The sequence below is a fragment of the Triturus cristatus genome, chromosome 3_2 (genome assembly GCF_964204655.1).
Source record: "Triturus cristatus chromosome 3_2, aTriCri1.1, whole genome shotgun sequence".
Classification (NCBI taxonomy): Eukaryota; Metazoa; Chordata; class Amphibia; order Caudata; family Salamandridae; genus Triturus; species Triturus cristatus.
The window spans coordinates 430,534,277-430,561,509 of NC_140584.1; positions in this window are offsets into that span (position 1 = coordinate 430,534,277).

A 27,233-nucleotide genomic window follows, 5' to 3' on the forward strand; every position below is an offset into this window, starting at 1 on the left:
CTGATCCTGTAAAATGTGCACAGACATGTGAAATCAGCATGTTAGCAAGACACACCACAAGGGCATTTATCGAGTGGTAATGTTTGCGGTTGCGATAGGCTTGTTCCTGTGCCTGTGGTGGTACAAAAGCCACTTGTGTACCATCAATGGACCCAATTACATGGGGCATCCCACCCAGGGCATAGAAATCCCCCTTGACATCCCTCAACCCCTCTGGAGTCAGAAATTTGATGAATTCCTCAAGGTGCTCCAACATGGCTGCTAAAACATCACGCAGGACACGGCAGAACATAGTCTGGGACATCCCACCCACATCAGCTATGGTCAATTGAAATGTACCTGTGGCAAAAAAATGTAAGGCTGCCATCACCTTCATCTTTGGGGTCAGCGCAGTAGGATACCTGTGTTGCGGTTGGAGGTGTGGTGCCAGCTTGTTTGTCCGGTCCTCAATCAACTGTTGAGTGAATCTGTAACGGCGGATGCAGGCACGTTCCCTCATGGCACCCAAGTCTGGCATTAGTCTTGGGACAGGTGGTGCCCTGCAAAACATAGTTTTGAAGAATGAAGATTGAGAGTCGGCAAACATCAATGTCAATGAACATAGCACATGCTACACTGCTAATACACATCAGGTAACTATGGAGTCGGGTGTGTGCAATACATCCAGGACACAGATAGCAGCTTGCTGGCACTCCTACAAAAAGCCTGATACACCTGTTGATTGTCAAGTCAACATGACATGCCCTGAAATGATTTGGGGGCCAGTCTGAGTGAAGAGCCACAGATATCACTGGAGTGACACACAACCACATAGCTGCATATGAAGGATGTCATCTCATCCAGACAGCTGACTGCAAGGCACACGCACAGGTCACATGGAATGTCAAATGTACATATCAAACACAGTGCGATGAAGGGGTACACGTGGCAACACAAAGACACAGCCATTGAGACAACAAACACATGTATGACTGAAAATATATGATGTCCCATGCACACAGACCCTACAGCCTTGGGAATCCACATGTGGCATGGTGTGCGTAGATGTGTTACATGCCCATCTCCACACAGACCCCTGTTGGATGCAAAAACAGCAGATGCCGTTGACGGGACACTGACATGAAGCTCATGGGAACACATGACACACACCCGACATAGTCCCAAAGGGGCACGCTGATCGTGACAGGTCAGTTGATAAAGTGTCCCTGTCCCTGGCATCAGGAGACAGGTGCGGGTGTTGATGACTGTGCCACCCACTGCTGCTATGCATGACACAGTTGGACTACAGACACACATGTGGCAAGTGTCAAGGTGATGTGTGCCACATCGTGCCCCATCACACATGACATGTGTCCACAGGCAGAACACATCAATTGTGCAACTGGATGAGAGGACCTGTGCAATATCACTGGCTAACACACCTAGAGCCTGCACATGAAAGTATGCAATGACAAGTACTTGATGGACATCTATGTGCGACTCGTAGCCCTCCATTCCTGGCATGTGTACGGCTGTATTACCATTGTAAGCGTGTGAAATGCGTACCCGTACTCACTAGTTGTACACGTACGTGTAGGCGCTGGTAATACATGTACGTGTACAACTAGTGCATACATGTACGTGTACGCACTAGTTGTACACGTACGTGTACGCACTGGTAGTACACTTATGTGTACTACCAGTGCCTACACGTACGTGTACGCATTTCACATGCTTACAATGGTAATACAGCCGTACACATGCCAGGAATGGAGGGCTACGAGTACACACTAGTTGTACATGTACGTGTACTACCAGTGCGTACACGTACGTGTACAAGTACATGTACGCACTGGTAGTACACGTACGTGTACTATCAGTGCGTACACGTACTTGTACACGTACGTGTATTACCAGTGCGTACACGTATGTGTACACGTAGGTGTAGGCACTGGTAGTACACGTACGTGTACAACTAGTGCATACACGTACTTGTACACGTACATGTAGGCACTGGTAGTACACGTACATGTACTACCAGTGCGTACACATACGTGTACAACTAGTGCGTACACGTACGTGTAACGTGTACACACTGGTAGTAGACGTACATGTACTACCAGTGCCTACACGTATGTGTACAAGTATGTGTACGCACTGGTAGTACACGTACATGTACTACCAGTGCCTTCACGTACGTGTACAAGTACAAGTACGTGTATGCACTGGTAGTACACGTGCATGTACTACCAGTGCCTACACGTACGTGTCAAACGCACTGTGCAACTGGTGCCGTAGGGGTACGTGTGAAACGCACCGTACCTGTGTGTGGCTTACAAAATTACATACGGGACACATAAGGGACAAATACTAGGCCCTAAATGCATGCTGGTTGTCATGGATACCGAGTTTTCTCTTCAAATTTTTCCATCAGGCGTCCCGGAAAAGTCAATTGGCCACAAAATACAATGTTGCAAAGTGGTTGTTGACTTGACATGATGCTCTAAATTTGAACAATGCAAATGCTGTCACTGGTGTATGTTTAAAGGGATTGGAGTAAACGTAAGATGCGAATGATTCTGACCAATCACTATGTACTCCTCTTAATGAATGCCCCTCAGCAAGACAGATATAAGGCAGCCAGAAGCCATGAGAGGGCACTTGCCTGCACAACTTTCCTGTCGACAACATTGCTGCTGTCTCTGCTTCCCTGGACCATGTCTCGTGCTGTGGAGAGGGCCCAGCCATTTACCCTGGAGGAGAATCAGGCCCTGCTGGACGTCCTCCTCCCACAATACACCAGCCTGTATGGGCGACCAGGGGAGCAGGTGAGTGCTGAGTCCACTACCTTTGCCTATGCACCTGTTGTGTGACTGTCAATATTGTGTCCAGGTGGGACTGACATGCAGTGTTGTTCAGAGTGTGTCCCGTGGGGGGGGCATGCTTATGTCTCTCATGCAGTGCATCATGTAGTTCCTGTGTGCACTCCTCACTTGCATGGTGCTTACAGTGACGTTCACTGCATAGTGCATGAGACATTCAGCCTGGCTAATCCTTGGGGGCTTTCATTCATGTTGTCCTGAGGTGATTCCGTGGTCCCCCCAGTGTGACAGGTGACTGTACCCACAGATATGTATGAGTTGGGTGGACCTGTGGTGAGAGTGTCCAAATTATGTGTACGACCTCATGGACATTGATGTGTGTGAATGTTCCTTGTCATGTGGGGGAGTGTCTATGTGAAGTGTTGCACCACATCTGCATGTTGGAGGCTACTGATCTGACCATCTGATGTGACAAGTGAGCCGTGCTTTGTGTCTGACTTGCAGAGTTAGCATGACACCTGTGACTCCCCCCTGGCAAATGGCACATGTGCAGAGTGAGGGTTGTATCCGCTGTTGCCAATGACAGGCCAGTGATCAGTGGCTGGGTGTGTCTGTCTAGTCTGCTGAGGGTGCGTCAGTGGAGTGGGACATGTGACTGCATGGCATGTGCTGCTCATCAGCCTGCTGTTGCATGTGCTGCACAGTGTGTGGCATGTTCATTGAGTGTTTTGCACCCCTCATGCCACATGTAGACTTTCAATGCCATGTACTTCATTGGCGCTTGCACACAGGCCAATTGCATGTTGTGAATGAGGCTATTCATGTCTGCATCCTATGCCCTGTTCAACATTTCAAAGATGTTCTAATGTGTGTCTCTGGGACATGGAGCAGGTGTATTGATGTTGTGTCACTTTGTCATCCTGACAGGTAACTGCCTACGAGAAGGGGGTCATCTGGAACAATGTCGTCAGGGCCGTGAGGACTGCGGGGAGGCGTGATCGGCAGCTGGCCCAGGTCCGCAAGAGGTGGCAGGACATCCGGTGCTGGAACCGGCGGATCGCCCGGGTCCAGCTCAAGCTCTCTCCACCTCGCCCCCACGGCGCCCACTGACACCTGACCCACCACATGAAACGTGTCCTGGCGGTGGTCTTCCCTGACCTCGATAGGCAGTTAGAGGAGAGACTGCAGCAAGGAGGGGGTAGGTACATGGCTTTTTTGTTGTGTTATGTGTCGCCAGCTTTAGGAAGTGCTATTTTGCATGAATACACTCCCAGAGTTCATATGTGCAGTGCATTTTCTGTTCCCAAATGTCACCTGGGGATCTTTTTCATCCCTTCCTCTCCTTGACATGTGTCCCCTGGTGTGTGTGTAATCACATTTTCACATGGTCATCTAGGGTGCCAGTACATCTAAGTGCACATTGCTTTCTGCATCATGTGGGAGGGTGGTCTGTGACTTGTGTTGGTACCTTGCCTGTGCCATGACCTGTTCACTATGTAGGGGGTCCATAGTTGTCGTCACTGATGCTGATTCCCAACATAGGAGTGTGAGCTTTCAACTGGACACCCTTGCAGCATGCATGAGCAATGTTGTGGCCTCAGACATGATGTGCATGAGTGAGAGATATGCATAGTGCCATGACAGTTGTACATGGTAGAGTCAGCTCATTCCAGGACCATGGAGCAGTGTGCCCACTACAGTCCCCTGAGACACCCTGGCCTCCTAATCATGTGTGTCATCCGACACTGTGCACATTCTCTGTGTGTGCTGCATAGGTCTGCCTCTGTGGCATTTTTCCCTGGCCTAGTTTGGATTTTGTTCATGTGTGCCACATGTGTCCACTGGACAGGGATACACCATTTTGCTTGTGCATACTCACACTGGTCAGTGCCTGTGTGGCTATTCACAACAATCTGTTGATGGTTGTTTGTCACAAATATGTGTTGTCATTCCCACGAGGTGATGTGGTGTCAATGAAGCAATTTTTCAAGCACAGTTGTAACCCTGAATAAGAGGTGTCACTTCTTGATCTGTATAAATCACATTGACTCAGGTATTGGGGGGGGGGGTACATGTGCAACTCTGATTTTTCATTGCCAGGTCTGACTTATGTGTGAGAATTGCCTGGACTAAAATACACTGGGAAGTGCCCCTGTGATGCTGGAGAGTGCTTAATGTACGTGCTTTGCAGCCTGTGTAATTTATTTACCAACAAGAGTCCTGCTCATACATTTTTGGCATGTGTGTGGTTCAGATGCAATGCAGTTTGGACTTTGTGTGCTGACATCTGTGTGTACATTCTGGCTTGCCATGAGGGTGTTCCCACAGTACAGCTGGTCTGTTTTACCACCCAATTGCAGGCCCATTAGCTTATGCATTGTCCTGGGTGTGGACATGTGTGCCACTCCAGATGACAGGCAGTAGGTCATAGGTGTAGCCAACTGTGTAACCAGGTGACGGATGGCTTGGTGACAACTGACATGATTCAAGTTCTTACTCTTCATGAATTGTACCTTGGCACTCACTGCACTTGAAGTTGAAGTTGAAAGGTTTTATAGAGCGCTCTACTACTAAGCGGTTTCTTGGCGCTGAAAAAAGACTATCATGGGGAATGCAGGGAGGATACTACAATGAATAGGCCATGGAGAGTAGGTGGGTTTTAAGAGCTTTGCGAAAGTCCATGTAAATGGAAATGGATCTGATGGCAAAAGGAAGTGGGTTCCAGAAGAGGGGGGCAAGGGTAGAAAATCTCGAACCACCAAGTTTTTTTCTTCGGTAGCGAGGGATGCTGAGGAGGAACTGGGTAGAGGAGCAAAGGTTTCTGCCCGGGACGTAGGCATTGATCTTTGATCTGATGAAGTCTGGAGCCGTGCCGGCCAGTGACATAAAGATCAGGCAACCCATCTTGAATAAGGATCGCTCCAGGATGGGAAGCCAGTGAAGGGTCTTAAGGAGGGGGGTAATGTGATAGAATTTCGGAAGCCTGTAAATAAGGCAAGCTGCCTGGTTTTGGATGAGCTGCATACGGCAGCGCTCGTACGCGGGAATACCGACATACAGGCCGTTGCCATAGTCCAGGCGGGATAGAATCATGGCCAAGATGATAAGTTTAAGGGCTTCCACAGAGAAGTAACGAGAGATTTTACGGATGATTCTAAGGGACAGGAAACAGGATGAGACCACCGAGCTGATCTGGGAGCACATAGAGAGGTCTTGGCTGATTTTAATACCCAAGGTTTTCACATACACAGAGGGAAGAGGAGGGGTGCCAAAAGTAGGGGGCCAAAAAGCGGGGGTCCAGGGGTTAAAAAGGACCACCGATAAGAACCAACTCCGTCTTCTCGGGATTCAATTTAAGTTGGTTGAGGTTCATCCAATCATAGATGAATGTCAAAGTGGAGCGGAACTTGCGAATGGAGTCAAGAGATGGGGAGTGATTGAAAATGAGCTGAAGGTCATCGGCATAGTTAAATACCGTGACCTCCATTTCCTGCAAGGCGGCAATCAGGGGATATATATAAAGATTGAAAAGGAGAGGAGAGAGAGACGAGCCCTGGGGCACCCCGCAAGAGACTGGACAGATGGGGGCGGAAAAGCCCTCCAGTCTAACGGCCTGGGTACGGTCCATCAAGAAGGAGGTGATCCAGGCCAGAGCCGAACCCCGAACGCCGGCGCCCCCGACACGGTCTAAAAGAATAGAGTGGTCGACCGTGTCGAAGGCGGCGGACAGGTCGAGGAGGACCAGGGCCTGCGGAGAATTGATGTCACCACTCCTCCTGCGCTCATCCACCATGGAGAGGACAACGGACTCCGTGGAGTGAGCAGGGCGAAAACCAGCCTGGTTAGCGGCGAGGAGGTAAAGGTGGAGAGGTAGGAAGTGATGTAGCTCTCCAGGAACTTACTCAGGAATGGGAGTAAAGAGATGGGTCTAAAGTTCGAAAGAAGGGTGGGGTCGGCACCCACCTTTTTGAGAATGGGAATGACCGTAGCGACTTTAAACAAGTCAGGAACAATTCCCTGAGAAATAGAAGAATTAAGCAGGGTGAGGGGGGATCAGGGCAGCTGGAAAATATCTCCCTCAGAATATGGGCGGGACAAAGATCTGAGGGGGAGCCTGTCTTGACTTTCCTCAACAGGGTGAGGAAGGTCTCCTTTGGGATCAGAGGGAAATGGTCAAGGGTGGGGAGGGTGGGCAGTGGTAAGGGACAAGAGAAAGAAGGGGGAGGCCGCGGGATGTGACGCTTGATCTTAGCAATCTTCTCAATGAAGTAGTCATTGAGGGCATTGCAGAGGGATTGAGAGGGTGTAGGCTTAGGGGCAACTCTATCAGGGGCTGCAAGCTCGTGTACGATCGTGAAGATCTCTTTGGGTTTATTGGCCGCTTGATGGATTTTCTGGGAAAAATATTCCGACTTGGCTGAAAGTATGGCTTTTTTATAATCCCGGAGAAGGGCCAAATAATGAGCCTTCCGATCCGGACAGTACTTGTGCCTCCAGCGGCGTTCAGCCTGCCTAAGCGCAAGTTTCTGGGTTTTAAGATTGTTGGTGAACCATCTGTTGGCGTCATGGGCGTGACATGTTCTAACCCGTTTGAGGGGGGCAACTTGATCACAAGTAGCGAGCAGCCAACTATGGATGGTGGTCACCTGAGAGTTAGGGAAGGTGTCAGCTAAAACAGGAGATGAGGACGCTAGGGAATGGCAAAGAGTTGGCAAATCCACACGGTTCCAGTTTCGGGCATAGATATTTTTGGGGAGGGAAGGATTAGTAGCCACCCTCAGGTCGAGAAGGAAAGAAATTAAAAAATGGTCTGACCATGCGCAGGGAAGCACCGAGGGGGTGGAAATTGACTGATTGGCAGATCAGACTTGGTCCAGTGTGTGACCGTGTGTGTGGGTGGGGAGAGAAATAGGAGATGTGAAGTTCATACAGTGAAGGGTATTATTGAAATCTTTGGACATGGGGTCCTCGCTAGGATCACCCGGCCAGAAATTAAAGTCTCCTAATAGTAGTACCGCGGAATTATTAATAACAAGAGTGGCCTATAGTTCCTGTATGGCAGGGATAAAGTGGGACATTGCCTGAGGGAGCCGATAAAGAAGCACACAGGTAAGAGGGGTCGCAAGGTTGGTGGGGCGAACAACCAAGCAGTCAACTGCTGAAATGGGGGGGTGGGGGAGAGGTTGAAACTGGAGGTTGGAGCGGGCTATCATCGCCACTCCACCGCCGGTCTTCCCCTCCGGGCGGTCGGCACGCAGGACGTAGTACAGGATGGGAAGGGCTGCTAAAACATCTGGCAAGGAATCAGGAGTGAACCAGGTTTCGGTCAGGAACAAAACATCAGGCTTAGTGGTGTCCAGGAGATCAAAGAGCTCCACTTGATGTTTGACCGCAGAGCAGGTATTGAGGAGTAGGCGGTGGCCATATGGGGAGGACTTGCACGGGGTTGGGGCGACGGATGCAGATATACAGAAGGCAACGCCAATGTTTGCGGTCTAAGCGGGTAAGTTGGCAAGTTGGTGTAGTTTAACTGAGAGATGCCAAGAGTATTAAGGCGAGCCACCAAGGAATTGCTAATAGGCCAATCGGCACGGTAAGCTAGCAATTGTGCAGAAGAGTATATAAGAATAATGGCATAGTGAAGGCCCCCGGGTCCCGGCCTGACGCCGCCGGCGCGCCCGCTGCGCGCGTCTGCTGCGCGGCCGGGAAAGGGACATCCTCTTATGCTGGTGAAGAAAGGGCGTGGCCTAGCGTGAGCAACGTCACCCAGGGCTTCCCCCACGATGGCGACGATCCTCCCCGTAACCCGCTACAGCACCTAATCGGCTGTGCAGGTAAGAGCGGAGAGGGAAAGTGAGGAATGAGGGGGGTAAGTGCCCAGAAGCTAAAAACAAATGCCAATAAATGCACTTGTCAACAGTTGTTCATGTTTCACATGTGGAAATTGGATGATTTGTGTTAAGAACACTAATGTGCCTGCATGCAATATGTCGCACAAGGCAGTGCATACAAAAGTACATTGACACTGTCATGGACTAAGCTGGCACCTTTTCAAAGAAGCCACTGTTATAAATAAATGGTGTTGCAGATTCTCCATATACATGTTCCAACGGTGGTCTTGATTTTGTGAGACTCATTAGTTGTCGGTGATACAAACTAACGAGTGTCAAGATGTCCAGACCTCCGTGGGCCCATGTATATGTACTTTCTGCAACACCATCTATTTCTAACAGTGGCTCCTCCGAAAAGGTGCCAGCTTCTTCAATGACAGTGTCAATGTACTTTTGTGTGCACTGCCTTGTGCAACATCTTGCATGCAGGCACATCAGTGTTCTTTTCACAAAATGGCCAATCGGCACATCCCAAACATGTAGATTGGTTAAAGTATTGTGAGTCCCAAGGTACCAACATTTGTTCGTTTTGTGTTCCAAGGGACCTACAGGTCTCTGAGTGTGGTGACACTTTGAGTATTGAGGTGTGTTAGTTTACCTTGAGTACACCACTCCTGTTTATTTCAGGGTAAACAAGAGGTGTCATGTCTTCATTGTATTGCTGTTCTCACCGGTTCACAGACACTAGCTTCTCAGTGTATTGCTCATTCAAGTTGTAGCCTTTTGTGTATTGAGTTTCCTGGTGTCAAAGTGGCATGGGGGTCTACCAACTGGGCAGTACAGGGCTTACATATGTGCGGAGTAATCCAGCTGTTACTCATGATGCATTGCCTGATATGCACTGTGACCAATTGTTCTTGTGCTCATGTGTCAGATGTATACAGGTGACTGATGCTTTCTGGTTTCTTCTCCTTGCCCACAGCATCATCATCCACAAGCGAGGGAAACACCTGCATGGACCTTGAGGAGGGACCCAGCGACAGTGCCACCAGTGCTGTGGAGTCAGCAGGAGACAGTGGCACGGAGGGCGAGGGGAGTCAGTTGGAGGACCTGTCCGGAGGCGAGAGCATGTACGACACCGACGAGTCCCAGGCTGACATCCTTGAGGAGGCGGAGAATGCAACAACATCTAGCAGCATCCCACCATCTGTACCCGCCACCTCCGCCCTCCCAGTTGCTCCCGTCCCTTCTGTCCGTGCAGGGTCCCACCGTGTCTCCTTCGGACCAGGCACCGCAGTCCCTGCCCCTGTCACCCCTGCTGCCCTCAGTGAAGAGTCTGTGGACACACTGCACCAGTTGCAGGTTGGTCAGGCATCGATGCTGCATGTCCTCCATGAACACACTAGACTGCTCACACTGTTGGTGTCGTTCGTGGAGGGCATGTCATCAACGATGAATGAGCAACGCAGGTTTCTGCGGTCCATGGGCTCTTCACTGATGGAAGCAGTGTGTTAGAAGGGCGATCTCCGGGGAGTCAGATGGTGTCGGACTGACCACCCCGCGAGCAACCGTTCCGTAGGAAAGTAGCCGAGCGCCGCTGAGAAGCCTCCTGGGCGAGGTCCTTCTCCTATGATCGTAACAGCCAAGCAATCCCACCACCACAAAGGGACACAACAAGGGTATCAATTCTCACAAGTCTTTATCGGTATTAAAGGCAGGTCTCCATGGCAATATTTACAGGCGGATCGAGGGATCCAAAGGAGTCTCAGGGTCTTTTAGGGACAGGGTAGCGGGACAGTCTCAGTACCAGCCCGGTACGGGGATACCCTGCGCCCAGCTCTCAATCCTCGAGCTGGGGGGGTTCCAGGAACCGGGACGTCGTCCGCAGGGCTCCGGTGGTTACTTCAGCGAGGTCGAGCCGCGACGAGGTCAGCAGGGCTCCGATGGTTAGTTCAGCGAGGTCGGGCCGCGACGATGTCAGCAGGGCTCCGATGTTCCGTGAGGATCTTTCTCCTCAGCAAGGGGGAGCCGCGACGTAGTCAGCAGGGCTCGAGTTTCCAAGTTCCAGGCAATGAGTCTCTCTCCGTAGGGTCAGCCGCGATCCGATCAGCAGGGCTCTTGACTCCAGGATACAACTACTGTCCTGGTTTTGGGCTGCCCCAGATATAGGTCTGGAGCCCTTAGATGTCCGGACCCTCGTGCCTGGGGGGGTCGGAGGGGCCGGGATGAGAGAGTCCAGACACCCAGCGGGAGGGGGGAGCCAGTGCCCAGGTAGGCCGGAGGGTGATCGAAACCAGGCGTCGGGGGACGGCTGGAGGCCCCATCGAAACTCTCCTCCTCCGGGATCTGTGGAGTGGCCACTCGACTCCCTCCGGTCAGATCTTGGCGCCTTGATGTCGGGGCTTCGCTGGGACCGAGGCCGGGGGCGGGTCGCGTCACGAAGGCTGGCGTGGGTAGGGGTACAATCCAGGGGGACTGTTAGAAGTTGACCTCAGAGGGGCCCGGAGGGGGCCCTGACTGTCCTGAGACCCACCCTCAAAGTATCGTAGCCGGGCACTGGCGGGAGACTCCGCAGGGGAGGAATCTCGTATCTAGGATCGTACACTCGGCACCACACGAAAAAGAGACACCACACCGAGGGTTCTTAGGATTCAAGCTTTATCAAATCGAAGTGGTAGGATCTTTATGATCAGCAAGGCAGATATTTACAAGCAGAGCGTGGGCTCACAGAGTCTTGGCGGGGGTAGGAGGTAGCGGGACAGTCTTTGTGGGGATATGGATCAAATGCAGGAGCGTACCCGGCGCACAGCTCACAATCCTCGAGCTGGGGGATACGCTTCTCGTCGTGGGGTCCGGCGGGACCAAAGAGAGTCTGGGGGAGCCGCGAGTCACTCAGCAGGCTCAAGCACAAGTTCGGAGGTCTTACGATCTTCAGGGAGCCGCGAGTCACTCAGCAGGGCTCAAGCACAAGTTCGGAGGTCTTACGATCTTCAGGGAGCCGCGAGTCACTCAGCAGGGCTCAAGCACAAGTTCGGAGGTCTTACGATCTTCAGGGAGCCGCGAGTCACTCAGCAGGCTCAGGTACCAGTTCGGAGGTCTTACGATCTTCGGGGAGCCGCGAGTCACTCAGCAGGGCTCAAGCACAAGTTCGGAGGTCTTACGATCTTCAGGGAGCCGCGAGTCACTCAGCAGGGCTCAGATGTTCCAAGGCGAATCTGCCGGACAGTCCCAGAGCACCCCTTGTTATAGGTCGACCCCTCTTTGATGTCCGTAGTCTGTGCAGGCAGGGGTCTTGTCACCTGGGGGTCGCTTGTCGAGGTTTCCTGCCATTGTCTTTTGATCCTTTCAGGGCCGGGTCGGGAGGAGTCCCAGACACCCAGCAGGCGTGGAGCCAGCCCTCAGGGAGGCCGGAGGGCCGATCGAAACCCATCGTCCCAGGGGAGTTCAGAGGTGCGATAGAAACTGCTCCTCCCTCTCTCATCCCCTGGAAGCGTGATGTCCTCCAGCCGGAGTGGCGCCTCTAGGCCCGGGTTGTGCTGGGGCCGGGCGGCCATCTTGGTGCATGAAGTGGGCACGCGTGCCCGGGGTGGCCGAAAGGAGAGAGGCCATGGACGGGGATGCCCGGGTCGCGTGTGTGTGTTCTGGTGGGGAGGATCGGCTGGGCCGTGTGCTTGGGGTCCCAGGTACCAGGTTAGGTAGTGCGAGGACAGGAAGAGCCATGCTACGAGGCCGGGTCTAACAGGGACCCAGAAGGGTTGGGGTTGCCCACGTTTGGTCTGGTAGGGGGATTCGGGACCACGCCATGAGGCCGGGTCCAACACAGTGTCTCTCCAGCGGTGCTCCGTCCCCCCCTACCCCGGACCCATCCACACTGCCCTCTCCCATGCCTGTCCAAAGCACACACAGACAGTCACAGGCACACACCACAACAGACACATCCAGCACACCCCCAACTAAGGCACAGCGCACACCTCCTGGCACGCACACTCAGGGGGATGTAGTCACACCCACAGGGTCTGGGGGCAAACGGCAGACACGCAGCCACAGTCAGAGTCCGCAGTCCTCATGACCCACTTCCTCCAAATCCACTCCCCTTAGCTCCCCTGGCAAAACGTCACCCAAAGAGACCTACATGGCTAGTCTGTCCCTCAGCCCCGCTGTGACACCACCCCGCAAGCGGTTGAGGAAGTCTCCGGCCAGGGGAGTTGAGTCCCCCCTCATGTCCACCACCTCCCCCGAGAGCACTGCACCCCATCCCTCGGACACCCCCCCCCCCTCCGTTGGCCCTGGTGTTCCTTCCGGTGCAGGGGTTCCTCTGGACGCCCTGGCAGCAGTGTGCAGCGAGCTGCTCATCACCACCTTTGGCGTTGCCCCATCCCCTGTGGTGGATATGTCCAGCCCTGCACCCACCACACCTACCCAACCCACTCCTGTTCCTGTGGTGCCTGGTACTCCCACTGATGATGACCCCCCGGTCGACAGACCTTGAGGTGACTTTGTGCAGGCAAGGTAGGGGTGGACACAGTCGCATACGTCCACCCTTGGACTCAAACTATGGACTGGCCATTGGCCTTTGTAAATAGTGTTTGCGTACAATTTTTTTTTGGTGTGCTGAATAACGCCTTTTCATTTAGTTTCCACACTATTGCATTTCAGGTACTTGATGTTGGTGATGAGGCCCATGAAGTTGGTGTTCTGGTAATGTGTTAGGGTTCTGAGAAATGTTTTAGTATGATGGTCATGAGGTGGACCATGGTATCCGTGTGCCATCCAAATGTCTCTGAAAATATTAATTGGTAGTGTGTGTTCCTTTGGATTGTGAGACATTGTCCCAAGGAGTGTTCCTTCCTCTGTGGCACCTGACATGTTCCCTGCAAACAGTTGCACAATTGTTGTGCTGACCTGTGTCAACATATCTTTTGTTGGTGACGGATCCCTTCAACAATGGCCATGCATGCTCACCGATGTCTCCTGCTGACTCGTCTGTGCCATCCTTGCCACTCACTGTACTCGTGTTTTGTGTATGTAGGAATGGCATCAGGGACCAATTGCCCCTTTTCAGCACTATGCATGTGTGTAATCACGGCCTAACACACAAATGGCACGTGTAATGCAAGGTATTTGGACACCTGACTCACAATTGTGGGCATTGTATCTAGTCGAAGTGAACCCTATTCCTTACATGAGAGACAACATCTGGGTGGCTGGACCAGCACATGGACATTCCTATCACTCCTGTGATGTGCGTGACAGTGTGTGTCCCCTTGGCTAATTTATTTTAGTATGCATTTCCATGACTATACAGTCTGTTGGCATGAAATCAGGGTGTGTATTGTGGGGCATCCGCCGTGGGTGGGTATGCAGGTGTTGTATGTCCTCACACCCACATGTGGTGTGTCATGCAGTGTGTGAATGACATCCATCCTCCTGGGAGTGGGGCACTGCTGGGAGTCCTCTGCACCCACCCCTCACATGTCTGGGCACTGCTGAGAGTCCTCTGGACCCACCCCTCATATGTCTGGACACTGCTGGGGGCCCTCTGCACCCACCCCACATATCTCTGTCCACTGCTGGTAGTGATATGCACCCACCCCTCACATGTCTGGGCACTGGTGAGAGTCCTCTGCACCCAACCCTCATATGTGTGGACACTGCTAGGGGTCCTCTGCACCCACCCTACATATCTCTGTCCACTGCTGGTAGTGATATGCACCCACCCCTCATATATCTGTCCACTGCTGGGAGTCCTCTGCACCCACCCCTATATCTCTGTCCACTGCTGGTAGTGATATGCACCCACCCCTCATATGTCTGGACGCTGCTGGTAGTGATATGCACCCACCCCTCATATGTCTGTCCGCTACTGGTAGTGATATGCACCCACCCCTCATATGTCTGGGCACTGCTGGGAGTCCTGTGCACCCACCCCTCATATGTCTGTCCACTGCTGGGAGTCCTGTGCACCCACCCCTCATATGTCTGGGCACTGCTGGGAGGCCTCTGCACCCACCCCTCATATGTCTGGGCTCTGCTGGGAGTCCTCTGCACCCACCCCTCATATGTCTGGACACTGCTGGGAGTCCTCTGCACTGACCCCTCATATGTCTGGTGTTAGACCTGGCACCTTGGCGTGAGTTTCCCTTCCACTTTTTGCTGATGTGCCTCATTGTGTTTTGTTGGTGTTAGCTGCTCAGAGCACTGTGACACTGCTGATCAGTGCCACAGTGCAAGTGCTCCCTTTTAAAACTATATACATTGATTGGTGTCCATGATTGAGTCATTTGGTTTACTGTCAGCCCCTAGTAAAGTGCACCAGGAGTGCCAGGGCTTGTAAATACAAATACCGCTGGTGGGCCTGCAGCACTGGTTGTGCCACCCACAGAAGCGGCCTAGTAAAATATGTCTAGGGTCTGCCACTGCAGAACCTGCGCGCAGTCTGGTACTGTCGCGCTGACTGTGCAAGTGCCCCCACTTGCCAGTCCCTAAACCTTCCCTTAACTACATATTAGTCACCCCTCTGGTAGGCCCAAGGGCAGGGTGCATTGTAGGCATAAGGTAGGACATGCCCTGATGTGTGTGGCATGTCTTAATAGTGAATTACAGCCATTTTCGTTTTTCACTATTGAAGGCTACCTGCTCTCCATAGGCCAGAATGGGCTGCTGGAGTCACTACACGCTATGACCCCAGTGGACTCATAGAGCATGGTAGAAAGTCATGTTTAGTATGCCTGAACTCAGAATAATAAAATACTTCTTTTAGTAAAGTTTATTTTAATATCCTGTGTTTGTAAATACTACTTTTAGAAAGTTAGTATTTACTGATCTGGCCATTCAGTCCGCCTCTGCGCTGTGTGTGTGTGTTCTGCCTAGCAACAGTAAGGAGCAGGGCTGGGGAATTCCAGGGGACAGGTTGGCTGCCAGGTGGTGGGTAGGGAGATTACACTAGGATGGGTGGGAGGAGTACACCCTGACTCTTGAATAGACCTGTGCTCTGCCAGCACAAAGCCGGCGCCGCCCCCTGTGGAGCGGCTGATGTCTCTGCCCTGCTGCTGAAAGGAAAGTGCAGAGTCACCATAACAAAGTGCTCCAGAACTGGACTGAGCCAGGCCCAGGCCCCCTGGCGCTAAAGAACAAAAGAATTGTGCTATAAAAGTAGGAGCCTGGCTCCTAAGAAATTAGATCCTGTTTACACAACGACGAACCTCTGCCCGAAGAGAAGGACCTGGGAAAGCTGAAGGAGGACTACTGTCTCTGACCTGTGAGACTGGCCTGCAGTGGGTGCCTTGCTGCAAGAAGGAGAGGAAAAGACTTAAAGAAAAGACTTTGCATCAACTTGTGCTGAAACTATCTCCAAGGGCTTGCTAGAGAACTTGCCTCCTGAACTGCGCCCCAGGAACAGTGGGCGCTAACCCCCTTTCAGGAAGAAGAGACTGCCGTGGGTGATTTTGCACTTCTGACTCTGGAGAACCTGTTGCCTTGATCTCCCTAAACAACGCGACCATCTGCCGCTGGAAGTAACTGTAAACATCGTGAGGGCCACCAGCCTAAACAAAGTGAGCAACTACCCCCGTGAGCCGTCGCTCGCAAAGTGAGGAGGAGATCCCTGTCTAAACATCGACCTCTGCGACCCCCGGGCCGCAGAAATCACCGTGAGGATTTGGGCACTGTTCGCCCCATCTGGAGAAAGCTGAGAGCGCGCTGCGCTGAAACCTCGCCCCCAGGCTGCCCCTCCTGCCTCTGCCCTCGCTGGTGTGCTGTGCGCCAAGAAGTGCCCCCACGAAGCATCCGTGTCCACGGAGGAGCCGGGACCGAGACGCGACGCGGGACACTCGAGAGCGACGTCCACAGACTGCCGCTAACATTTGCCCCCAAGAAATAAGGTATTGTGCCGATCGCGGTAAAAGTACGAGCCGCACTTGCTTTGGGCCGTACTTTCCTTGTACATGCTGGGTTCGAGCCGTACTGCCTTCTTAAACCCTGGGTTCAAGTCGTACTGCCAGGTGACCCGTACTGGCCTTGCAACGTACTGGCTGTGGAAATATCCTGGGTTTGAGACGTACTGTGCCTGAGCCGTACCGCTGTTCGCACCGTACATTTGCACCGTACATTTGCACCATAGTGAGAAGTACCGCTGTTCGCACCGTACTGCTTTGAACCTACTGCCCTTGTAAACTAACTTGGTTCGCACTGTACTCAGCTGAGTTCGCACCGTACTGGTGCTTCCCTTTATGTACGGAGCGTCCCTGGCAGTCTGAACCGTACTACATTGAAAATCATTGCCGGTGCTCACGCGAGAAGCGTGAGACTCGGCAAGCGTACTCCGGCTCACGCGAGAAGCGTGGGAAACGGCAAGGCCCTGTAAAAACCTTGCCAAGGGCACCCCAAAGGCGCTACGAAGTGCCCAGAAGATCTAAGAAACCTATTTTAAAGAGAACTGTGCCATTTTTACAACTGTGGACTGCCCGTAAAGCATTTTGAGAGTAACTGGATTATTTTACCAAGAGAACTGTATTTATGCAACCTGCCTGAAAGAAAACCTTTTATATAAAGAATTATATTTTGGATATAAATACAGCCTTGTGTCTTTGTGTGGTGGGGTGGTGATTATTGTGTGGGACAACTTGAACGCTTAACCTATATGCCCTCTGGAAATTTAGCCTGACTGCTCGCGCCACGTTACCTAGAGGGTGAGCAGGGGTTATTTTTAAAGAGGTGATCCTTTGCCCTGACTTAGAGGAAAGGGTCCCTGCTTGTCGCAAGTGCATACCTGCGCCAACCAGAGACCCCGGATTCTAACATTGGTGGCAGCGGTGCGGATTTACGGATTTGCGTTCTTGGTGTCTGCGCAGTGATCGCTAATCATTGCACAGTAGACGGTCCAGTAGCTTAAGCCACAGAACTTTGCCATTTAATTTCGCCTGCCAAGAAAAGGTCCCTTGCGTTGAAGCCATGCCGGGCTCAACCAGCACAGCATCTGAAGCCTCTGGGATGGAATTGGAATGGGATGCATCAGAGCTGGACAACTACACAAAGGTCCAACTCAAGTACTTTTGCATGAAGTTCAAGGTTCCACATGCAGGATGCAGAAACAAAGCGGATCTCTACAAGGCGCTGAAAGCCTGGATAGAATCAAGGGGTGCAGCTGATGAAATTGTACCTGGATTTGTGCCAGTGGAGCCAGCAGAGAGCATCCACAGCTTTGGCAGAGACCTGTCGCCAGGAGAGCTGGCAGACAGACGGGCTGCAAGAGAACAAGAAGTCACTTTGGCGAAACTAAAAATGGCTCTGGAAGAAAAGAAAATAGCTCTGGAAGAGAGAAAGGCTCTGATGGAGCACGACGCCAGAATGAGGGAACTGGCAATAAAAGAAAAAAGTTTGGAGAACACTCCCTCTGGTGGCAGCGCAACGCCGGTGCAGGTAGAGTCAAGGGTGTACATCCCAAAAGATGTAGTTAAAGAGTTCTTCAGGAATGATGACATAGGGCAATGGTTCCGGGCCTATGAGATAGCCATGTCCTCCCACCGGGTCCCTGAGAAAGACTGGGGAGCGGGGTTGTGGGGACGGTTCCTCAGTGAGGGGCGGGACACACTTTTAGATTTGCCCTTTGACATGCAGAATTCTTACCCCCACATGAAAGAAGCTTTGATGACCAGATATGGGCTAACTCCTGAAATGTATAGACAGAGGTTCAGGGGGTTTACCAAGATTGCGGGGGGTACGTATGTGGAGTATGTAACCTTTTTCTGCAGAGCACTGGATGGCTGGGTGAAGGGTAGCAAAGTTAATGATTACCAAGGTCTCTTTGATTTAATTGCATGGGAGCACTTGTCGCTTAATTGTTTTCCTGAGCTACGCCAACACCTGATAGATAGCAAGCTGACTAACCCTAGGAAGCTTGCTGAGGAGGCGGACCGCTGGCTCAGCACCAGGGTCCACAAGGGTCCCGTGGGAGACTCCGCCAAAGGTGGGCAGGGTCCCCAGCAGAAGAGTGGGGGGGACAGGGGAAAACAGAAAGGGTTCCAAAAAGGCCCCCAAAGTAATACCCAAGGGAACCAGCAGAAAGGTTCTCAGCCTCCCCCACCCCCGAAGCAGACAGGGGCCCCGACAGGTAAACCTGTTCCCAAGGGGCCCCCTCAATGTTATAAATGTGGCGAACTAGGTCACTTTGCCAGTGATCCCAAGTGTCGCCAATATGTGAAACCTGCACCCACTGGTGCTCCACCCAGGCAAGTGGCTACAGTAGCCTTTGGGGAGGAGGTAGAAGTCCAAGGTGGGTGGGACCCCGTCCAGATGACCTTAGTCTCACTAGGAGACAGTGAGATGGTCCCCCAAGCCAACTTGCCCTCTAACACTAAGAAATATGGGCAAGTGGTGACCGTCAATGGGAAGAAGGTAGAGGCTCTTAGAGACACAGGAGCCAGCGTGACTGCAGTGCGGCAGCACCTGGTATCTCAAGAGCAGGTCGTACCCCATGCCTATTGTCGGGTTGTCAATGCTGACAACACGGAGAGTCATTGTCCAATGGCTCAAGTTCCCTTTGAGTGGGGGGGGGGTCTCTGGTACTCTGCAAGTCGCTGTGAGAACTGCCATGCCTGTAGACTGTCTCCTAGGGAATGACTTGGAGAGCTCCCCTTGGGAAAAGGTGGAGAAGACAGCTCACCTACGGATGGTGGGCTTGCCTGATTGGGCGTGCGTGACCACCCGGTCAATGGCAGCCAGTAGGGGTGTTGAAGGGACCCTGGAGCCTGAGGGAGAGGCCCAGGAACCGGCCTTAGAGAGAGGGCAAGGGAAGCACGGGAGACCGGCTCCTGAAGTTCCCACGGCCCAGGAGGAAGCAGACCTTGAGGGGGATGCCCTGGAGCCTACAGGGGAACAGATAGCCGAACTGGGGGACCTGCCTGAGCTGACCCATTGGCAGCAAGAAGGAGGCCCCTCCAGGGAGGAATTCTGCAGGGAGCAGAAAGAGTGCCCCTCTCTAGAGGGTATGCGGCAGCAGGCTGCAGCCCAGGCCAATGGTGATCAGTCCGGAACTCACTTGATCTACTGGGAGAACGACCTCCTATACTCAGAGCCTAAGGTTGCTGAACCTGGGTCAGCCCGTGCGCTGGTGGTACCCCGGAAGTTCAGAACCTTCCTACTGGGGCTGGCTCACGACGTGCCATTAGCAGGGCATTTGGGGCAGGACAAGACCTTTGAAAGGCTTGTCACCCACTTCTATTGGCCCCAAATGCGCAGAAGTTCTGATACTCACTGCAGGACATGCCAGACTTGCCAGGCAAGTGGCAAGAGTGGAAGGAAGCTGAAAGCTCCACTCCAACCTTTCCCTGTGGTCAGTACCCCATTCCAGCGAGTGGGGATTGACATTGTGGGGCCACTGGACCCCAAGACAGCCATGGGCAACAGGTTTATCCCGGTCTTGGTGGACCATGCCACCCGGTACCCTGAAGCCATCCCTCTGAGGACAGTGACGGCCCCCGTGGTGGGACGAGCACTGATGGGAATTTTCTCACGAGTAGGATTCCCTCTAGAGGTGGTGTCCGATAGGGGGACCAATTTCATATCGAAATATATGAAATCCCTTTGGCAAGAATGTGGTGTGACATACAAGTTCACCACCCCTTACCATCCACAAGGAAACGGGTTGGTTGAGCGATTCAACCGAACCCTAAAGGGCATGATCATGGGCCTTGAAGGACCAATGAGGCGTAAGTGGGACGTCCTCTTACCATGCCTTCTCTTTGCGTACCGTGAGGTGCCACAGAAGTCTCTGGGGTTCAGTCCCTTTGAGCTTCTGTATGGCCACCCTGTACGTGGACCTCTGAGTCTGGTCAAGGAAGGCTGGGAGCAATCTCCCAGGAAACCGCCCCAGAATGTATTTAGTTACATGCTGGCCTTCAGGAACCAGACTAGGCGTTTCAGGCAACTTGCTGAGGCAAATCTGGAAGCCAGCCAGGAGGAAATGAAGCGGTGGTACGACCAGAATGCCACTCTGGTTGAGCTTCAACCTGGTCAAAAGGTATGGGTCCTTGCCCCTGTGGAGCCTTGTGCACTCCAGGACAAGTGGACAGGACCCTTTGAGATTGTGGAGCGCAAGAGTTCTGTCACCTACTTGGTGAACTTGCAGTCTCCTAGGAACCCCTTAAGGGTCCTACATGTCAATCGCCTCAAGCCCCACTTGGAGAGGTCCGAAGTGGGCATGCTCTTGGCCACCGATGATGGGACGGAGGAGGAGTCAGAACCTCTTCCTGACCTCTTGGTAGCCTCAGAGCAGGACGGGTCAGTGGATGGAGTTAACCTCTCACCCACCCTGACCCCTGAGCAACAGGAGGACTGCCGCCAGCTGCTGGGGCAGTTTCCTGACCTGTTCTCCCTGGTTCCTGGTATCACAGACTTGTGCGTCCATGATGTGGATACAGGAGACAGCTTACCTGTGAAGCACAAGGCTTACAGGGTAACTGACAGGGTCAGAGCCTGCATTAAAGAGGAGGTTTCAAAGATGCTTGCTCTTGGGGTGGTTGAGTCCTCCAGCAGTCCTTGGGCCAGCCCAGTGGTCTTGGTCCCAAAGGCTGCAGCGCCGGGGGCCACACCCGAACTCCGGTTCTGTGTGGACTACAGAGGACTCAATTCAGTCACGAAGACTGACGCGCACCCCATCCCCAGAGCTGATGAGCTCATCGATCGGTTAGGGGCTGCCCGGTACCTCAGCACGTTTGATCTAACGTCTGGGTACTGGCAGATCGCCTTAACTGATGGGGCCAAAGAGAGGTCTGCATTCTCCACACCAGATGGGCATTTCCAGTTCCGTGTCATGCCATTTGGGATGAAGAATGCCCCTGCCACCTTCCAGAGGTTGGTCAACCAGGTGTTGGCTGGACTGACCGAGTTCAGCGCAGCATACCTGGATGACATCGCAGTGTTCAGCGGCACATGGGAAGAACACCTGCAACATCTCTGGGAAGTGTTGATGGCCCTGCGCAAGGCAGGCCTCACGATCAAGGCAAGCAAGTGTCAGATCGGGCAGGGGTCCGTGGTGTACTTGGGACACCAGGTGGGGAGCGGCCAGGTGGCGCCCCTACAACCCAAGATAGAAACCATCCTGGCTTGGGAACCCCCAAAGACCCAGACGGAGGTGAGGGCCTTTTTAGGACTCACTGGGTACTACAGGAGGTTTGTCAAGGGGTATGGCAGCATCGTTGCCCCCTTGACAGAGCTGACTTCGAAGAAGCAGCCCAGAAAAGTGATATGGACTGACACCTGTCAGAAGGCCTTTGACACCCTGAAAACTGCCATGTGCACGGCGCCCGTGCTCTTGGCTCCTGACTTCTCCAAAGAATTCCTAGTGCAGACAGACGCATCAGAGCATGGTGTAGGGGCTGTTCTCTCACAGATGACTGAGGAGGGCTGGGACCAACCTGTAGCCTTTATTAGTAGAAGGTTACTTCCACGGGAACAAAGGTGGAGTGCGATAGAGCGGGAAGCATTTGCTGTGGTCTGGGCGCTGAAGAAGCTAAGACCCTACTTGTTTGGGTCTCACTTCCGGGTTCAGACCGACCACAGGCCCCTCAGATGGTTGATGCAAATGAGGGGTGAAAACCCAAAACTGTTGAGGTGGTCCATCTCCCTACAGGGTATGGACTTTACGGTGGAGCATCGCCCTGGCACAGATCACGCCAATGCTGACGGTCTGTCCAAGTTTTTCCGCCTTGGTGAAGAGGAACTCCCTGGGGTAGGGTAGTTCTCCCCACATTTCAGCTGGAGGGGACACGTGTTAGACCTGGCACCTTGGCGTGAGTTTCCCTTCCACTTTTTGCTGATGTGCCTCATTGTGTTTTGTTGGTGTTAGCTGCTCAGAGCACTGTGACACTGCTGATCAGTGCCACAGTGCAAGTGCTCCCTTTTAAAACTATATACATTGATTGGTGTCCATGATAGAGTCATTTGGTTTACTGTCAGCCCCTAGTAAAGTGCACCAGGAGTGCCAGGGCTTGTAAATACAAATACCGCTGGTGGGCCTGCAGCACTGGTTGTGCCACCCACAGAAGCGGCCTAGTAAAATATGTCTAGGGTCTGCCACTGCAGAACCTGCGCGCAGTCTGGTACTGTCGCGCTGACTGTGCAAGTGCCCCCACTTGCCAGTCCCTAAACCTTCCCTTAACTACATATTAGTCACCCCTCTGGTAGGCCCAAGGGCAGGGTGCATTGTAGGCATAAGGTAGGACATGCCCTGATGTGTGTGGCATGTCTTAATAGTGAATTACAGCCATTTTCGTTTTTCACTATTGAAGGCTACCTGCTCTCCATAGGCCAGAATGGGCTGCTGGAGTCACTACACGCTGTGACCCCAGTGGACTCATAGAGCATGGTAGAAAGTCATGTTTAGTATGCCTGAACTCAGAATAATAAAATACTTCTTTTAGTAAAGTTTATTTTAATATCCTGTGTTTGTAAATACTACTTTTAGAAAGTTAGTATTTACTGATCTGGCCATTCAGTCCGCCTCTGCGCTGTGTGTGTGTGTTCTGCCTAGCAACAGTAAGGAGCAGGGCTGGGGAATTCCAGGGGACAGGTTGGCTGCCAGGTGGTGGGTAGGGAGATTACACTAGGATGGGTGGGAGGAGTACACCCTGACTCTTGAATAGACCTGTGCTCTGCCAGCACAAAGCCGGCGCCGCCCCCTGTGGAGCGGCTGATGTCTCTGCCCTGCTGCTGAAAGGAAAGTGCAGAGTCACCATAACAAAGTGCTCCAGAACTGGACTGAGCCAGGCCCAGGCCCCCTGGCGCTAAAGAACAAAAGAATTGTGCTATAAAAGTAGGAGCCTGGCTCCTAAGAAATTAGATCCTGTTTACACAACGACGAACCTCTGCCCGAAGAGAAGGACCTGGGAAAGCTGAAGGAGGACTACTGTCTCTGACCTGTGAGACTGGCCTGCAGTGGGTGCCTTGCTGCAAGAAGGAGAGGAAAAGACTTAAAGAAAAGACTTTGCATCAACTTGTGCTGAAACTATCTCCAAGGGCTTGCTAGAGAACTTGCCTCCTGAACTGCGCCCCAGGAACAGTGGGCGCTACCCCCCCTTTCAGGAAGAAGAGACTGCCGTGGGTGATTTTGCACTGCTGACTCTGGAGAACCTGTTGCCTTGATCTCCCTAAACAACGCGACCATCTGCCGCTGGAAGTAACTGTAAACATCGTGAGGGCCACCAGCCTAAACAAAGTGAGCAACTACCCCCGTGAGCCGTCGCTCGCAAAGTGAGGAGGAGATCCCTGTCTAAACATCGACCTCTGCGACCCCCGGGCCGCAGAAATCACCGTGAGGATTTGGGCACTGTTCGCCCCATCTGGAGAAAGCTGAGAGCGCGCTGCGCTGAAACCTCGCCCCCAGGCTGCCCCTCCTGCCTCTGCCCTCGCTGGTGTGCTGTGCGCCAAGAAGTGCCCCCACGAAGCATCCGTGTCCACGGAGGAGCCGGGACCGAGACGCGACGCGGGACACTCGAGAGCGACGTCCACAGACTGCCGCTAACATTTGCCCCCAAGAAATAAGGTACTGTGCCGATCGCGGTAAAAGTACGAGCCGCACTTGCTTTGGGCCGTACTTTCCTTGTACATGCTGGGTTCGAGCCGTACTGCCTTCTTAAACCCTGGGTTCAAGTCGTACTGCCAGGTGACCCGTACTGGCCTTGCAACGTACTGGCTGTGGAAATATCCTGGGTTTGAGACGTACTGTGCCTGAGCCGTACCGCTGTTCGCACCGTACATTTGCACCGTACATTTGCACCATAGTGAGAAGTACCGCTGTTCGCACCGTACTGCTTTGAACCTACTGCCCTTGTAAACTAACTTAGTTCGCACTGTACTCAGCTGAGTTCGCACCGTACTGGTGCTTCCCTTTATGTACGGAGCGTCCCTGGCAGTCTGAACCGTACTACATTGAAAATCATTGCCGGTGCTCACGCGAGAAGCGTGAGACTCGGCAAGCGTACTCCGGCTCACGCGAGAAGCGTGGGAAACGGCAAGGCCCTGTAAAAACCTTGCCAAGGGCACCCCAAAGGCGCTACGAAGTGCCCAGAAGATCTAAGAAACCTATTTTAAAGAGAACTGTGCAATTTTTACAACTGTGGACTGCCCGTAAAGCATTTTGAGAGTAACTGGATTATTTTACCAAGAGAACTGTATTTATGCAACCTGCCTGAAAGAAAACCTTTTATATAAAGAATTATATTTTGGATATAAATACAGCCGTGTGTCTTTGTGTGGTGGGGTGGTGATTATTGTGTGGGACAACTTGAACGCTTAACCTATATGCCCTCTGGAAATTTAGCCTGACTGCTCGCGCCACGTTACCTAGAGGGTGAGCAGGGGTTATTTTTAAAGAGGTGATCCTTTGCCCTGACTTAGAGGAAAGGGTCCCTGCTTGTCGCAAGTGCATACCTGCGCCAACCAGAGACCCCGGATTCTAACATCTGGGCACTGCTGGGAGTCCTCTGCACCCACCTCCATATCTCTGTCCACTGCTGGTAGTGATGTTCACCCACCCCTCATATGTCTGTCCACTGCTGGGAGTCCTCTGCACCCACTCTCATATGTCTGGGCACTGCTGGGAGTCCTGTGCACCCACCCCTCATATGTCTGTCCACTGCTGGTAGTGATATGCACCCACCCCTCATATGTCTGGACACTGCTGGTAGTGATATGTACCCACCCCTCATATGTCTGTTCACTGCTGGTAGTGATATGCACCCACCCCTCATATGTCTGGGCACTGCTGGGAGTCCTCTGCACCCACCCCTCATATGTCTGTCCACTGCTGGGAGTCCTCTGCACCCACCCCTCATATGTCTGTCCACTGCTGGGAGTCCTCTGCACCCACCCCTCATATGTCTGTCCACTGCTGGGAGTCCTCTGCACCCACCCCCATATGTCTGGGCACAGCTGGGAGTCCTCTGCACCCACCCCTCATATGTCTGGACACTGCTGGGAGTCCTCTGCACTCACCCCTCACATGTCTGGGCACTGCTGGGAGTCCTCTGCACCTACCCCTCATTTGTCTGGGCACTGCTGGGTGTCCTCTGCACCCACCGCTCATATGTCTGTGCACTGCTGGGAGTCCTCTGCACCCACCCCTCATATGTCTAGACACTGCTGGGAGTCCTCTGCACCCACCCCTCATATGTCTGGGCACTGCTGGGAATCCTCTGCACCCACCCCTCATATGTCTGGACACTGCTTGTAGTCCTCTGCACCCAACCCTCATATGTATGGGCACTGTTGGCAGTCCTCTGCACCCACCCCTCATATGTCTGGACACTGCTGGGAGGCCTCTGCACCCACCCCCATATCTCTGTCCACTGCTGGTAGGGATATGCACCCTCCCCTCATATGTCTGGACATTGCTGGTAGTGATATGCACCCACCCCTCATATGTCTGTCCACTGCTGGTAGTGATATGCACCCACCCCTCATATGTCTGGGCACTGCTTGGAGTCCTGTGCACCCACCCCTCATATGTCTGTCCACTGCTGGGAGTCCTCTGCACCCACCCCTCATATGTCTGGGCACTGCTGGGAGTCCTCTGCACCCACCCCTCATACGTCTGGGCACTGCTGGGAGTCCTCTGCACCCACCCCTCATATGTCTGGGCACTGCTGGGAGTCCTCTGCACCCACCTCCATATCTCTGTCCACTGCTGGTAGTGATATTCACCCACCCCTCATATGTCTGTCCACTGCTGGGAGTCCTCTGCACCCACTCTCATATGTCTGGGCACTGCTGGGAGTCCTGTGCACCCACCCCTCATATGTCTGTCCACTGCTGGTAGTGATATGCACCCACCCCTCATATGTCTGGACACTGCTGGTAGTGATATGCACCCACCCATCATATGTCTGGGCACTGCTGGGAGTAATGTGCACCCACCCCTCATATGTCTGTCCACTGCTGGGAGTCCTCTGCACCCACCCCTCATATGTCTGGGCACTGCTGGGAGTCCTCTGCACCCACCCCTCATATGTCTGTCCACTGCTGGGAGTCCTCTTCACCCACCCCTCATATGTCTGTCCACTGCTGGGAGTCCTCTGCACTTACCCCTCATATGTCTGGGCACTGCTGGGAGTCCTCTGCACCCACCCCTCATAAGTCTGGACACTCCTGGGAGTCCTCTGCACCCACCCCTCATATGTCTGGACACTGCTGGGAGTCCTCTGCACCCACCCCTCATATGTCTGGGCACTGCTGGGAATCCTCTGCACCCACCCCTCATATGTCCGGACACTGCTGGTAGTCCTCTGCACTCAACCCTCATATGTATGGGCACTGCTGGCAGTCCTCTGCACCCACCCCTCATATGTCTGGACACTGCTGGGAGGCCTCTGCACCCACCCCCATATCTCTGTCCACTGCTGGTAGTGATATGCACCCACCCCTCATATGTCTGGACATTGCTGGTAGTGATATGCACCCACCCCTCATATGTCTGTCCACTGCTCGGAGTCCTCTGCACCCACCCCTCATATGTCTGGGCACAACTGGGAGTCCTGTGCACCCACCCATCATATGTCTGTCCACTGCTGGTAGTGATATGCACCCACCCCTCATATGTCTGGACACT